This window comes from Corapipo altera, unplaced genomic scaffold (assembly GCF_003945725.1).
Source record: "Corapipo altera isolate COAL_440 unplaced genomic scaffold, ASM394572v1 55, whole genome shotgun sequence".
In the NCBI taxonomy this organism is placed as follows: Eukaryota; Metazoa; Chordata; class Aves; order Passeriformes; family Pipridae; genus Corapipo; species Corapipo altera.
Window position 1 is genome coordinate 6262509 of NW_020884882.1, and position 15813 is coordinate 6278321.

Genomic DNA, 15813 nt, shown 5'->3' on the forward strand with positions numbered 1-15813 from the left:
AATAAGTTGGAATTAACAAAGCTAAATATGAATTAAATGGATCTGCAACAAAGGGAGAAAATAGTAATGAGACCTTCTAAAAGTGTTTACTTTTTGTAGGTTTTGGGTTTTATTTTCAGAAGATTTCCTTGGAGAATGGAGAAATACATAATAGCAATTATCCTGGCCCTATTTAAAGCCTCTTCCCCAGAGTAACTTACACTTTCTTTGTGTTTTCTTACAGCAGATTAAATAAAAATTGCTTTCCATCACAATTACCTGTTTTTTCCACTATCACCACTTCCTTGATCACCTAGAATCAGGAAAAAGTTTCAAAGTGAAAATGAAATCCTGCTCTACGCAGACTTTGTATGAGTTTGCCGTAGTCTCATGTTCACAAACTGTGCTTCTTGTTTTGTAAAGCATGGATACCTGATTGCTTCACAGCACTCTGAGGATAAATGATTTAAAGATTTAGATCTTTCTAACACAGAAATACAAATCTCTGTAACCACATCAATGGTTGAATTGGGAAAAACGTAGAAGCTTTATAAAGTGACTAACCTCACATTCCTTATTAGAACCTTTAGGGATTTATAACACTCTATGTACACTTAATTAAATAAGCACAGTTCTTGCGGTGGGGTGGGAAGGGAAGAAATAATAACTTGTCACAAGAGCCCAGTTTTACATATCATTTTTAGCATCTGCAAATGCAAGGGGTAAATTTTCAATTAATACTTCTGGCTTATCAAAAATTTTAATCTGTGTCTCTAAATGAGACACTTTCTTAAAAGTACCAAGCATAGAGCTACTCAGCCTTCCATGAATCCTTCACAGCAAGTCATTGGTTCCTCACGGGGAGAATCTCAGCAGTATTAACATTAGGCAGACATGGGCAATTGGCTTTTTTGTTGCTGTTTTTTAAAGGTGAAAACCAACTGTCTTATTCACTTTGCTTTCCCAAGAGGTTTTCTTCTAGGACTTTGTGGTAGTTAGAGAAGCTGAAATGATCACAAAGCCATAGTATGCCTGTTTGTATAAAAAACATGGCTCAATTGCTAGGTATCAAATGTAACAAAGCTTCATTGTTAAATCAGAGAATTCTGACTTCTAAAACATGCGTAGGCTCAGTCATCATCCTTTTGGGGAAGGAGTCCAGCTGCTAAAAACCTCTGTCCTCACTCCTTTATGCTCTAGAGACTTGTCTATTTCTTGTGCTGAAGTGCTTTAGTGGAAATTGCTAATGATTTTTCAGCTCCAAAAACTAGACTGGACAGCGGAGACTGCTGGGAAAAGAAAAAAAGAGCTGGAAGGAAGCTGAATGGTTTGGATTTAATAATGTTTTGATCACATTCTACCATCTCAGTCATGTAAAACCTGTCCCATTCTTCAAAGTAAAATTCAGTACTCTGTCAGCCAACCCTAATTAGCTTTTGTACTTTAAATAATCTATCTACCCCTTTCTCCACATCTGCAACTAAACAATAGTGACAGGGAGATTTAATGAATGATTTTTGGTTTATCTGTGACTATTTTTGGCCAAGGAGCATTCCTGCTTTCAAACCTAGAAGTCCTCTCTCTTGCTGACTCCAAATGAATGAAGACTGCAATTATACCATCAGACTAATTTTCTCTTTTTGCTGGAGCTGGATGGCACATTCTGTTTAGTGATATAGCAGGATAGAAAGAGAAACAGTGAATTAAGCTGCTGCCGCATACTCAGAATTGAACCTTTCTTTTTTTCTGTTGCAGTTTGCCAGTCTTTCTTGGCAATAATGAATGTAGTTGTTTAAGAATATAAGTACCATTTCTCTTTGAGTTTTCTGAAATATCTAACTGATCAGTTTAGAAAGAAGTTTGAATAAGCCCTAAATAATTCTGAATGCCAGAGCAGCTGAAAGGCCCAATCAACATTTGATGGTATTGACATTTTACTGGTAAATTCATCTCTGTTCACTTGTCAGCAAAAAACTTACTGGGGCAGCGAAGAGTGATGCCTCCCAGAATACTGAAATCTTAAGACTACTGTTCCCACTTGCCTACCATCAGCAGGAAAGGGCAGAAACTCATTTCTCCTTTACCAAACCAATTGTTTCTTTGCTTACAAAGTGTTCTTTATAAAAATTCAAGCTCTGTAAAACTGGGGAGAAATATCTGTTCTCACAAGTAGTAAAACAAGTGATTCTCTGTAAAACTCGAGCTGGGTAGCCTACCAGACCTCAGATACAAGCAAAGACCTGGGAAGAAGTGAACTGTGTGCCACACACTGAAAATAAGCAGTTCCATCTGACCCCGGTTTCATAGCAGACTCCATGACTGATGGTCCCTGTCACTTGAGACTGACTGCGGGTACAGAAGTGTACTTCAGGAAGAAAACAAGATCTCAAAGTACACCCGGGAGGAAAGCAGCAGCAATCAATCTAAATCAGCCTTTTTCCCAAACCTTGAGCAATTTAAAAAACCCACATCATTACATCATCAGGTAAGATCATCCTTACATCTGCCAAGTCAACCACAGCCGCTGCTCTGCCGCAGAGCTGATCCCAAACAATCCCAGAAAGGAGCAAGGACCCTTCTAACGGGCAACAGCAGAACTGGGTGCAGGGTGTGCTCAGGAGGGGGTGCTGTTATCTACTGGTGTGGTCCATCTAGAAGGGCCTTGCTTTTCCATTCTACATGTTAATGTTTGTACAGCAAACAAGCCCCTGCCCGGGCTCTGCAGAGCCCTCGCCCCACAGTGCCACCTCTCTGATGGCCATTAAGTGTCTAAGGAAGACATAGAGCTGTGATAGAAAGGGAAAATCCTTCCACGCTAAATGGTGAGCCAATGTTTATCTAACCTATTAAGTGACGTCCAGCAGACTTATTGGTGTCAAAGCTTTGCCCATGAAAAAAAGTCTTTCATATTACCGATAAAAATAGTTCTGTTGAAAGAATCACTGCACCACATACAATAGCTGCTGCTGAAAGATCTTTAGAAAAATAGAAATACTCTTGACACAAAGCTGCCCCTTGAAGGAGGAAGGCACATGGCAGCAAGGAACGTTCCCACCGAATAAGTTTGGTTATTAATATTAAACATGAAAGAACAAACTATTATTTTAATTCTTTTCCTCCTATTTTCCACAAAGGTTGCACTTAATGCATTAATCTTCTCAGCGAAGTTTTTACGACCGATTGCCTACACACTATGAGAAGTTTCTCCATCCATTACTCGCAGGGAAACAGGCCCTGCTGTGTAGGAAAATATTTGTTACATCTTATCAGGGTGACACATAATCTAACAACAATTACAGCAAGCCCATATTTTGTACTATTTCGGTTTCAACGTGAAAAATAGTTCCAATATTAAACCTGGGGTGGGTGGGGGTTATAGTAACCAGTTGAATATTATAAGCTGTGATTTCCTTTCTACATGGAGTGGTGCCACACTCGGATCCTGCTCTGAGACAGTGGATACACATAAATCCAGTGTACGTGCCTCCTATGCAGATGCCATGGTGTGGTACTTACTACCTGAAAGTTGATTCCCCTTCCTTATACACACCAAGGTCAGAAATTGCCATGTCTTCCATGTGGCCAGAAGCATTTAAAACACAATTAACCTTTATGAGAAAAATAGGAGATACTCTGAAAACTGACCCAGCTGTGAGACCACTGCTGTGGTCAAGAAAACTCAAAGACTCTACACATCCTGAAAACTTTCCATCTTGAAAATTGATCCAGATGCCCTAATGGAAAAAAACTTTGATTCCCTGCTTTCAGTGGCTTTTACCATTTGAAACTGGGGTACCCACAAAGAGCAGCATGAGGCTGAATGCAGCTGCTCACAGCAGGGTAAGGGCTTTGCTGCTGGTCAGCAGGCATGAGACACACATACAACCTTGCTTCAGGCTGCAGGATGGCCAGAGGATGTTACACTAGTGACCTGTTTTACACCTGCATCCTCATTACCGAGCAGGACCAGCAAAACACACATTTGGGAAGCTCTTCCTCTGCACTGATGCCTGCACACATTTAGGGTGTGAGGTATATCAGTGTTCCTCAGGGTGGGAAACACTCCAGAGAGGTGAAAATGATGATGCTTTTTATTTCTTTAGGTAGAAGATACCCTGGTAATCAAGAGCCATTTTACCAGCTGGAGTTTAAAATAAACTCCATTGTTTTTATCCAGCCTCAGAATGCCCAGAAGCAAACGGGAGCTTTTCCTGCCTAACGTTTTGATATCCTTAAAATGAACAAATGCAGGTACCCTGCTCTGTGCCAGCTCTGGGAGCTGGTTATAAACACACTTTGGGCTCTCAGTTCACTGTCTGTATCTCCTCTGCTGATTAATAGCTTTGGTGCCTGTGCATCAATGTACATATTTTAATTGCGCACATCCCAGCGAGTCATTGACATCAGCAAAGCGACAGCACCGATATCCTGGGAGTTACAGCCACAAAATTTATTTAGTGGGAACATTCTGATAAAGTGAGCAAGCCAGGGAAAGCGTAGATTTTTTTGTCCTCTAATCACTAAAAATTAAGAACTAGTTTATTTTTATTACAAAACATTTTCAATAGCCTTCACTTCGTTTTTTGGGGGTTTTTTTGGGTACCTACTAAAAATTTCCAAAGAGTAGAGGACATAATGCTGCTTACTTGACCTTGTAACTGCAGCCACTTCTGGGCTCCCAGCCCTGATTTCCAAACCTGGCACCAGCCTCCCAGCTCTGCCACTGCTCATCTCCACTGGCCGACAGACCCACAAATCTGAGGGAGCTTGTGACAGTTTTCTGGTGTAAAACCAGCCAAACAAGGAGAAAGAGGAGAGATTTGAACATGTTTCAGATCAGAAACCAGGTATAAGAAGGAGTGCAAGGACGATGAGGAAGCAAAGAGCACGCTCACATCTGCTTCTCAGCATCTGCAGCAGATGCTTGATTTCTTTCCCAAAGAGAGCTCACATTCCTGAGTCTGCAATGAGAAGTGGGAAAACTGCACAACCTGAGGTTTTACTGCCTGCTCGCCATGGCCCCTGATCCACAGTCCCATGCAGCTCCTGTCTCCTGTGGGAAGGTGGAATCCACAGGGCTTGTTGAAGGCAGCTGTGATAAAGACACGTTGGTGTCTCAACTTCCACACTAAGCTCAAACAGCACAGCAGACAGCGAGGCTGGCTGGGGGCTCCTGTGCTTTGGGATAACCTCCCTGGTTAGGCTTCATGCAGGGACCAGTTGTTTGGTGCAATACTTCAGAGTTCAAGTTAGCAAGATATTAACCACACACCAGGAAAGCATTTTGAAAACTGTTTCATTTTACAGTTCACCAGATTTACATTATAAATGGAGCCCTGGCTCCACTTAGGTCATTACAAACCTGTCCCAGTCTCAGGGAGGCTGCTGGGGATCAGAACAGAGAAGATGGACTTCATGTAATGTCATTTTGTCCAGTTTTAACTGAGGCCGTTGTGCCTGTCTCAGCCTCCCACACACCTGCCCAAACAATACAATATTAAATAACAGTTTTCTCAGCAGGCAGGTTGCACTCTATGTGCTGCATGTCAACATCATCATATATCTTAGGACTGCAGGTTTGGGGGTCATTCATAAAGGGGATGGGGCAGTTTCCCCAGCACCATGTAGGATGTTTGTGCAGGATTCCCTAACAGATGGGGGTTTAGTCCCAAAAGGTTGGTATTCAGGCCAAGAACTTGTTCCCCAGGTTTCCATTGATTTGGATGCAGTCACCTGGCAGAGGTTTGTTGCCAGTTCTGCATCTCCCAGCTTGTAAGCCTCTGTAGATGCAGTAACTCTGGAGATACAGAGGATTATTCATTATAAGTTCTAAAATTATGAATCCAAACCTGTGTCTCACATAAAGTACGTCCTTCCACCAGAGAAGTAACGGCAGAAATGAATTCAGGAGTCATATCCTGATTTCCCAAGACCCGATTCTAAACCTATTCCTGATTTACAGTGCAGTCTTCAACGACTCATTACCTGAGCTAACAGTTTCCCAACATCCATTATTCTGGACACATGTTTTAGAGATTATAGGCACACAAGAGTTAAAAATGCACAGTATCTCTTCTAATACAAGCTCCAGCTGTACAGGTGCTCTCAGGCTAAGGCTGATAGCACAGTAGAAATTCAGGAATGTAGGTTTTGGGTTCACTTTTTCCCATACCATGGTGTGGTACTACCTGAAAGTTGATTCCCCCTCTTTATACACACCAAGGTGAGAAATCACCCTGTCTTCCATGTGGCCAGAAGCATTTAAAAAACAATTAACCTGTTGAGCATCTCAACATCTAGGAATCCAAGGCTCAGTGAAACTCAGGGTTTGTTTGTTCAGTTTTCAAAATCATCTCAGGCATTTGAGTTAGAGATCCCTGCTCTTACAGCTCCAGGTCATGGACTGCAGAAAATGTTACCAGGTAAAAGCATTATTTCCTCATTTTAGCACTAGCAAAACGTATCTGAATCATCTTTGCAGAGGATATGTGAAGAGCTCATCCCTTTAGGCTTCCTCTGAAACTCCTGCACAAACAGACCAAACCAACTGTCCAGGACCCATTTCCCCCCCTGTATGTTCTTGATAAGGAGACCTGTACAGAGACCAGAGCTTGACTTCCCTACATGAGCTGTGCTCATCCATTCTGGGTTCAACTGTTCTGTATGGATGAGGGAAACATTCCTCAAAGACTGCTCTCTCTACCCCTTATTACCAACATTTATCCCAGCCATATGGTTCACACACCCATCAACCACTGTCTGCAGAAGTTATCTGCTTCCATGGAGAAAGCAGGAAGTAATCACCATTCAATTTTTGGAAGCCATATAGAGCAAACTACTTTTTTTAGAGATGCTGCCTAACCCTCCCTGCTTTCCTTCTGATCCCCTGGGATTTGAGACTGTGGGTTGCAGAGACCAGCACCCTTGATTTTACAGACAAACCTGTTTGATCCAGATCTTAATATAATCCCCCCTTTTATTAAGATAAAAAAAAAAAAACAGATGCAGATTAGCAAATCAATTGTAGGTACAAGAGAACAAATATGCAGAATGAGAGAACTGACTGCCAAATGCTAATGCTAAAGAATTCAAGCCCAAGGGCTTCATCCCAGGGAGGGACTGACAACTGCAGAGCAGAGCTGGGCAGCTTGGAAAGCTGCTAAAAACCACAGGAGATAACCATGTTCGAGGACGCTGCCGCTTACCCCTTAAATTAAAATAGACACCTTTCTTAAATACAACAAACATGAGCCCCCTCAGTGCCTCACGCAATGCAGGCGCCTGCTGCTCTCCCCAGCCCCCAGCACAGGGCTGCCAGCGTGTCTTTTATGTCTGGGGTGGAATATACTCCTCCAAACTTCCTCAGCTGTCCCAGAAACATGGAATTGCTTGGAGGGCTGAGGGGTGTGCGGTGCTGGGCACCTGCAATGGGAGTCCTTGGCCCCTCCTGCAGTGGCCACGGGCACAGCAATGCAGGACCCTGTGCTGATGTACTCGTGGACAGTGGCTCCAAGCAGCACAAAGCTGCAGCTTGGGCCATAATCAGGGCTTGAGAGTTTTTGCACAAGGGTTTGGGCTTTGGGGGTTTTGATCTTATAGCTATAAGAGCACCTGGGCCAGGGGCAGCCACGCTGCAGCTTGGAGAAAACAGCATCATGCTCTGGAAGGCAGAACTCTTCCTTTGAGGAAATAAGGAGCTTTTGCACAGTGCTGCTAAGGATGGGACTGGGGATCAAGTGCGGCTGAATCCAAAGGATGGATCAGAGAAGGGCACAGATAGAGCCCTGCTGCAGGGAAACTCACAGGACTTGTAACCACACATTTCTTCCTCCAGGTGGAAGAGGCGAAGAGAGATCCCTGTCCAACGGTAAATCCATTGTATACTGTGGAGCCGTGCTGGTTTACACTGAGGACTCCCAGCACAGGGGGCTACTCCCCAGTCCCTCCCATCATGACCAGGTCTGCTGTGCAGGAGGATGGTGACTTTCAAAGTTGTTCCTCTCCCAGAGTGGGCAAAGGCTCCCTCTCCGCCCACCAAGGGGGCCTCAAGGCACTGTGGGCCAGAAAACACGACAGCAGCTTCAAACCCACTGCTGGCTCCCTGTTGGAGGCACGGGCGCCTCAAGCAGCCGGCATCACCTCCAACTTCACTTTTTGATTAATGTTCTTCCAAACTTTCCCTGGCTCCCCGCGCTCCCACTTTCTGTCACCCTTCTCATTACAGATGTATCTTTGCATCGAGGAAAGCGGGAGGAAAAATTGTTCTTTCAGGGTGACAGCTGAGCGAGGGCTATATTATTAAAGGTACCAATCATAGGTGCCGAGCTATCATCGCACGATGAATGCACTTGTCAGGAGCCCGCGGCGGCCGGGGGAGAGAGGGAGGGAGAGAGGTGGTGGGACGGCAGCACTCGCTTCCTCACTCCTCTCCTCCCACCCCCCGCTCTCCCTCTCCTTTAATGTTGGCCACCTCTGCTCGCCTGAACTTGGACCTTCAGCGGCGACAATTTCTCTGGCCTCGACAGCACGATTAATTTCTCCTGCCCTCGGCGGGGCCTCCGAGTGCGGTGGAAGTCCAGCTGGCCTGCTGCTGATAAGATGTACCTTTTGATTTGTTTTGTCTTTGATTGCCTTTTCTGTCACCTACAATGGCTGGCCGCCTGGAGACCTCCACATCGCCTGACTGACGGATCTATTTATCTATAGGCTGCTCCCTGGCTTCTCCTCCCCCTCGTTCCCCTCCTCCCCCAAACCACCACCTTGTACCACTGAAGTCCCAGTCTAATAGAAGCCGTGAAGGCTCATCCACTATAAAATACATCTGCCATCCTCCTTCTCTCCAAGATAAAAGCCTGTCAGTGTTACTTTCCAATTCCAGGCAGCTTGATTAATGGTGAAAAGCCACTGCAAGATCGACTTCTGGTTTTTACAAGCGCTGTCAGCCAGCCCAGGGTTATGCGAAACACACTCGTAGAAAACAAAACAAAATGAGAAAAGGTTGGGTGGGGAGGGAGGAGAGGGATTGGAAGGAGGGGGTGAGGGTAACCAAATCATATTAGGCTCAAGACTAAATAAAATAGGAACCTGGAGCCATCAAATACCTGTCACTCGGGTGCAGAAATACACTCTGCAGCTCATTGTACCAAGGCAAATTATGGCAATAATAAATCATTGTTGAAGGAAGATTGTTGATAAATTTTTTTTTTGGATGGTGGCATTCAATAGGAGTGCTGGGACACCTGCCACTGGGCTTGGAGCGAGAGCCAGAGCAGGTTATTAGCCTGTCACTCAGCCCTCCTCCTCACACCCCACAGGGATCGCGGGCAGTGGGGCTGGAATAAAAAGTCTGGAAAGAGAGATACTAAAAAAAAAAAATAATTAAATAGCTGAAATACTCCTACAGGAAAAATAAAAAAAGGGAAAGGGAGAGTGTCAAAAGAACTACAGCACTCTTTGCAAGGCTCATTTTTGATAAAGAATATTTTACAATGGCCCAGCCTAGCAGTCCTTCAACTACTCCATTTTCCACTGAGCAGCCCTCTCTGGGGTGAGATGTGACTCTGACGGAGCAGAATAGTGCAACACACTCTGGAAAAGTCTGGAAAAATATACAGCCCAAAAAAGAAAATATGGAATATTTCTGAACCACCAAGGCTGTGCTTGAATGGTCATAGGCTCAATCCTATGACAAGTGACACCAAGTGTGGAGGTGTGAGTGGTGTGATGTTGGATCCCAACTGGCCCACAGAACTGCAGGACCCTCACTGCTATACAGGACTATTGTCCACGTTCAACAGGAACGAAGACTGTCCTCAGATAAATCATTCATCTGGATGAGCTCAGCAGGATGATGCTTCTTGAACAAATTAAGGAACCAGGTCCCCACCAGGGATACAGCACTGGGAGGATAAGGAGAGGGGTAGAAAGAACTGAAGGAAAGGGGTTGATAAGCAAGAAGCAGACATTGCAAGAGAGGATGGTAAACCAGAGAGGGACAAGGAAAAAGAGAATGGAAAATAAAGTTTCCCCACACAGGAGAAGAAAGTGTGAGGAAGAAGAAGGAAAGTCAATCAGAGGGGAGGTATAAACCGTATGTATAGAGGATGCAATCCCAAAGAAAGCAAGAGTAGAAGCACAAGAGAGATGGGGTGTTTAAAAGAAGGTTGTGCATTACAAGAGAAGGGAAAGAGACAGAGGAAGAGTAGAAAGATGAAATGGAGAAGGCAAGAAAAAGACAGGACTCCCGTGAGGATGCAGCAGGCTCCCTGGCAACCCTGTTCCCCAGAAGATGATGCCAGGAAAAGAAAAGGGAGAATTAAAAAAAAAAAGTATTGAGTAGAGAAGTGAATCCACCAAAACCCCAGGCACAGGTTGTACCTCAAGTTATGAATTAAACCAGGTATTCAGTTTGTATTAGAGACACTTCCACAGCCACATGCTTTCCAAATCTGTGTGCATGGGGGACCTCAAATCCTGCACCTCCTTCTATCATACTGTTTGCTCAAAAACCTTGGTTCTCCTCAAATATGTCATCAGCCAGAAGCCATCACAATTGACAATTCACTCCCACCGAAGCTGAGACAACTTCCCTCCAACAACTCATCCGGATCAGACCTGCAGCATCCGGCCCATGGACTGCCAGGTCCCGGGAATTCGGGGTCCTGGCTATGGTAGGGCAGGCTCGTTCCCCCAGCCAGGGTGCAGAAACCCGGGAACAATGTGCCCATTGTCCGAGCGCTCCTTGATCTTCCCGATGCGCGTATCGACACCGAGAGAGCCCCGGCAAGAGCCGTCAGCGGGGCCGGCCCCGCGCAGATGAGAGGGACGGCAAAGGAGAGGTGACAGAGGGGACCAGCGGAGCGGGCACAGCGGAACCGGGGGAAGGAGCCAGAAGGTCGGTGAGTGGCAGAGGGCTGGGCCACCACAGCCTGCGTTCATCACAGGGAGGAAGCCACCACAGGCTCCCTTTGGAGCAGGAGCACAAGACAATTTTTGCATCTGGCTGAAGGTAATGACTTCCACACTTCAGCTCTTGCCATCAGCCAGTCTGTTAAGGGGATGCATTCAAAGCCTGCAGAGATCACAGGGAGACACGGGCTCCTGTTCTCACTCCTGTCCTACTTGCACCCAGACACAGGGGCTGCACCCAGGCAGCAGCTCTTCCCAGTGCCCCAGCTGGGAGCTCTGCCTTGGCATTGTCACCAGCTCCAGCAACTCCTGCTGCCCGTGCAACTCTTGCTGCCCGTGCTCCACAGGCACCACTCACACCCTGGTTTCTAAAGATTCCTAGACCCAGCATAGCTGGAGCTTCTGCACCACCATGTGCAAGGCTGAGTCCCTGGATCCAGCCAGATGACAGGATTGGGAAGGGGAGGTGTCAGAAACAGGGAAGGCTCAACTTGAAAAAAATCCCCAAATTTAGGAAAACATGGTAATATCCTTTCCCACACGTTAATTTTTAAAGTGATAACGTTACTTCTGTGTTCCATTACTTCGGGAAAAAAAAAAAGCTTTCTATAAAATGAATAAGTATTTCAACTTGAGTTAAAACAGTAGGTAGCTATAGTTCCCATTTATTGCTGGCCAACTTTACTGTCACTCCCTAATACTGCACTCTGTTAACTACATTATAAAGAATCTATATTGAAATCTCACATCTTTTTTTTTCCCAGCTAGTTCTTCAAAACAGAAGTTTTTGTGTATCTTCATTATTATGGTTGGATTTAAGTTCTACTTCAGAGCCACAAGATATAACCTTTTCTATATACACATCAGCAATATTGATGCTTTTTATTTTCAATATCTTATTCCCTCCTATTTTAGGGATAAAAGTATTTAATTTTTCTGTCAGTGCAAGAATTTTGTATGAAATGCAATTTCATTTTGAACATGGGCTGTATTTTGACTATGACACAGTAAAAGAAATAACGAGTATTTCAGAAACATGGTTATTTTCCATAATTGCACCAAACATCATTTTTCATCATTAGACAAGCAGACAAAGTTTAGCTAGAACAACTACAGGAGATATTTCACTTTTCCTATGAAAAACACCAGGGTTTTCTTCCAGGAATAAGATTTTTTCTACTCAATACTTGGCCTCATTTTTTGAAAAAAAAATTTACAAAATTCAGCACCTTTGTCTGTGATAATCTTTCTCCCATGCAGAGCTTGAATGTCACAAGCATTCAAACCTGGCAGACTCTTCCCCACTAAACTAGACCATGGAAGCAAGATCACCATCAGCTTTGAACCTGACAGCAAGTCACACACTGCATGGTATTCACACCCTGATTCACATATGCAAGTGGTGAGAAAAGAGAAGGGATCTGCACATTCTATCACACCTTCTTTCCTCCCAGTGAGCACAACTTGCTGTGCCAGCCTGATGTAGTGCAGCGGCTTAGCAGCATCACTATGACCACAAACTGGCTGTCTCGAGAGGCAGACAGAGATGGATAGCAAGGACTGCCTGATCAATGGACCTTTTGTCAAACCCTTTATCACAAACAATAGGAGCTGCAACAATCCAAAATATATTCAGGTAAATACTGGGAACTAGCAAGCCAAATGCTGCTGTAGAGGCCAAAGACAATTCCCCAGCACCAGAGACACATCTTTTCTGGGTCCCAGGTGGTGATTGTCAGGATCCTCAACCCTGCTTCAGCCTGTCCATTCTTTTATCCTCCCAAATTCTCTCCAGATCTGAGAGTTGCATGTAGTTTTCCAGACCACTGACCGCAGGAGTGATGTGCTCAAATTCACTGTTAATGCGAAGAACTATAGTAGCAGCTTTATTGAATGCCTCCAGCCCCTCTGGACATCTGTATTGTGCAACTTGGATACAGGTGATAGGCACCTAAGATTAGAGAGACTGATAACTATATATTCCTAAAGGGTCCTGTCCCTCTGGATAGATTTTTTCAGAGGATGAATTTGCTTTGTCCAATCCAGAAGGTAGGATCCTGCCAGGACTATCCACACATATCATCACTTGCCTTCAGAAACACCAGCTACCTTCCCTCACACAGAATCAGAGCAGGGCAACCCCATCCCACCCATGCTGGGACAGGAAGTAACCACGACAGCATCTAAAGACCCATGGAACACAGACATTGGAGAAGGTGAGAAAATAAAAAATTTACATCCAAGAGCTGCTAAGCCTTTTAGACAGAAACACAGAAATGTAGTTTTACATGGTCAAGTGCTCTTGTTGTCGTAAGATGAAAACAAGTTGTGTGAAGCTCATCTCACACCCATTAAAAGGCTGTGTTGGACAAAGCTCACGTGGGTATGTGAGGTTTGGATAGCCTAAGGATCACTTCCACAGAGGGATTGAAGTTCTGACATGAGAAATACCTGTTTTGTGCAAGAACCTCCCACCACAGATCTACTTGTGGAACACAAGAAAATAGGATGGTAGCTTTTACTCAGGTCTTCAAGCTGTGGGCTGGATTTTGAACTTTCATTTCACAAAAACGAAAACCCTTCTAGTTTATTTGCTCTACAGCTAAAGCTCTTCTCTTTCCACATGTGAGATACCCCTGAGACCATTCAAGTTTAAAGGATCATGTAAGCTTCCAGTTATTCACCACAAAAAGGTGGATACCTGTGTTTAAAGTTAAATAAAAATTACTTCAATGTACCTCAATTGCAGAAAGTAGTGTCAGAACCCCCTGGCTTGTGTTACTGTATTCCATCATTAAATTAGATAAGCCTTATCCCAAATGTTGGCTTGCTTCCACCAGCCAGTACTGCTTAAGAAATGGGAGGCATTGAGATAAGAGGCAGCTCTTTTCTACCTACTTAAAGAAGTTAACATGTTCCCCCCATAAATCTCTTCTCCTTTCAAGAGATACTCAAAGCAAGGGGGGATAGGTTAAAAAAAAGCTCTTCTAATAACTTAAAAATCAACAGTCCAAGCTTCATCCTCAAACATCCAAGATAAAAGTGCTTAGAAAAGGAATTATTTTAACAAACACACTTCCCTATCTTACAAGTTTCTACATCTGTGGAACACAAAGAAAACTTTGTATGGTGCAAAGGGAACACCAGGTCAGGCTGGGATACCAAGGTTAAACAAATCATTGATTTCTATAGCACAGAGGTGTTCTGGGTTTGTCTTGCAGGGGAGATCCAGCAGGCAGCTGCCCCTTTGCATTTTAATCACCATCCCCAACCGCACAACACACTCACAGTTTGTTGTCAGCAGTCTTCAAAACCCTGGAGCTTGAGAGCATTCTCAGATGCTCTCAAATACAGGCCCATCATACACCACCACATCCCAACTTCACAAGGGTACATCTCCTCACTGCCTTGGCTCCTGCACTATTTCCTCCCACAATTCCTTCATGGCTTCTCACCACACACCCACCAGTTACTCTCTGCAGCTGAGCTCTGCAATCCCAAATCATTGTGTAAATGACCCCATTTGTGGTCACAGGGGGCCCTTCCTCTATATGCATTAGGTGTAATTCTGCACCCCTTGGGAATCCAGCAGCAGCAGCAGCAGCAACATTCTGGGTTCTTGCATTGCCAAAAGATAAAGCTATTTGAACAAAAATAAAATTCACACTTATATAGTGAAGTTAATCAGGCAAAATATTCTGTTTGCTGTTCCCTGCTTGCTGCTGCATTTTTCTTTTATAAATCTTCACACCACAGGTACACAGAAGAGACACATCAGAACTGTAAGAACATCAGAGGGCTTCAGACACACTGAAGATTAAAGTGGATAATACTCATCTGAGATTTCAGATAGCTAATATTCTCCCAAGCCCCAGCTCACACCAGTTTTGGAACCATCCACTTTAGCCTTAATATCTAAGAAGGGGAATCTGGGGTTTTGTATATATGTCATGTATCCTGATTTTCTCCAAAGCAATATAAAAATGTCTGAAACAGTTTCTTAAAAAAATTATATCTTTGCTGTTCTCTTGTTTTATTTGTTCCCTCTGTTTTAAGCTCTCAGGTATTCCTATTACTGGAAAATTGACTGGCCCAGTCTTCTTGTTCTCCAACAAGAAATATCTCAGAGCTGGCATCTCATCTCTGACCTTGACAGCCCCCTCTGTGATGACAAAGTGTATCATGTCTGTGCTCATTCAGTCTCCAACCCCTCTGATACAGCTGCCAAAGGAGGTGCCAATTGTCAGGGTATTTCCTTTCTGCCAAGCACTGCCAGCTTGGCTGGCATCACATTGGCAATAGCCAGAGGATTGCTACAACTTGGCCCACAGAAGAGTTTCAATTTTAGCAGATCCATCCAGTGCCATATTATAAACCAGCAGCTTAAAGTCTAGCTGCCTAATTAGGTCCTCAGCTTAGAATATTGATTTTCCTTTTAAATGCTTCTTTTTTTGTCCTTTTTCCAATCCCATGGACTGTCTCAGTCTAGGCTTAAGTGGCAGACTAAAAGGCTGTAACAGCAACTGCCCCTTGACACCTAGCATGCTTGAAAAATATTAGAAAATATTATAAATGTTATGAACTCCCTAAAAGATTATTTTCAGCATTTCAGCTTAAAACAACCTCAATCCTGGCCCCAGCTCTAGGAAATACAAATAAATATTGGCGAACTTCTCTCCCAACTTCTTACTTTGTACGACGCCCATCGGCGTAGCAGGGAAGGAAAAGAAAGAACACACATTTGGAACAAATTTAACGTGCAGTTCCCTGATCCAAATTGCCTCGGAGCCGGTGCCTGGAATCGCAGTGTAACATTGCCACCCGGCGGGCAGACGCTCCCCGTGCCCGGCTCTGTCCTCCGGGGTTTTTGGCAGCCGCAGCCCCCGGATGAGCCGGCGTTGTTTGAACACCTGCGGGCCGGGGCCG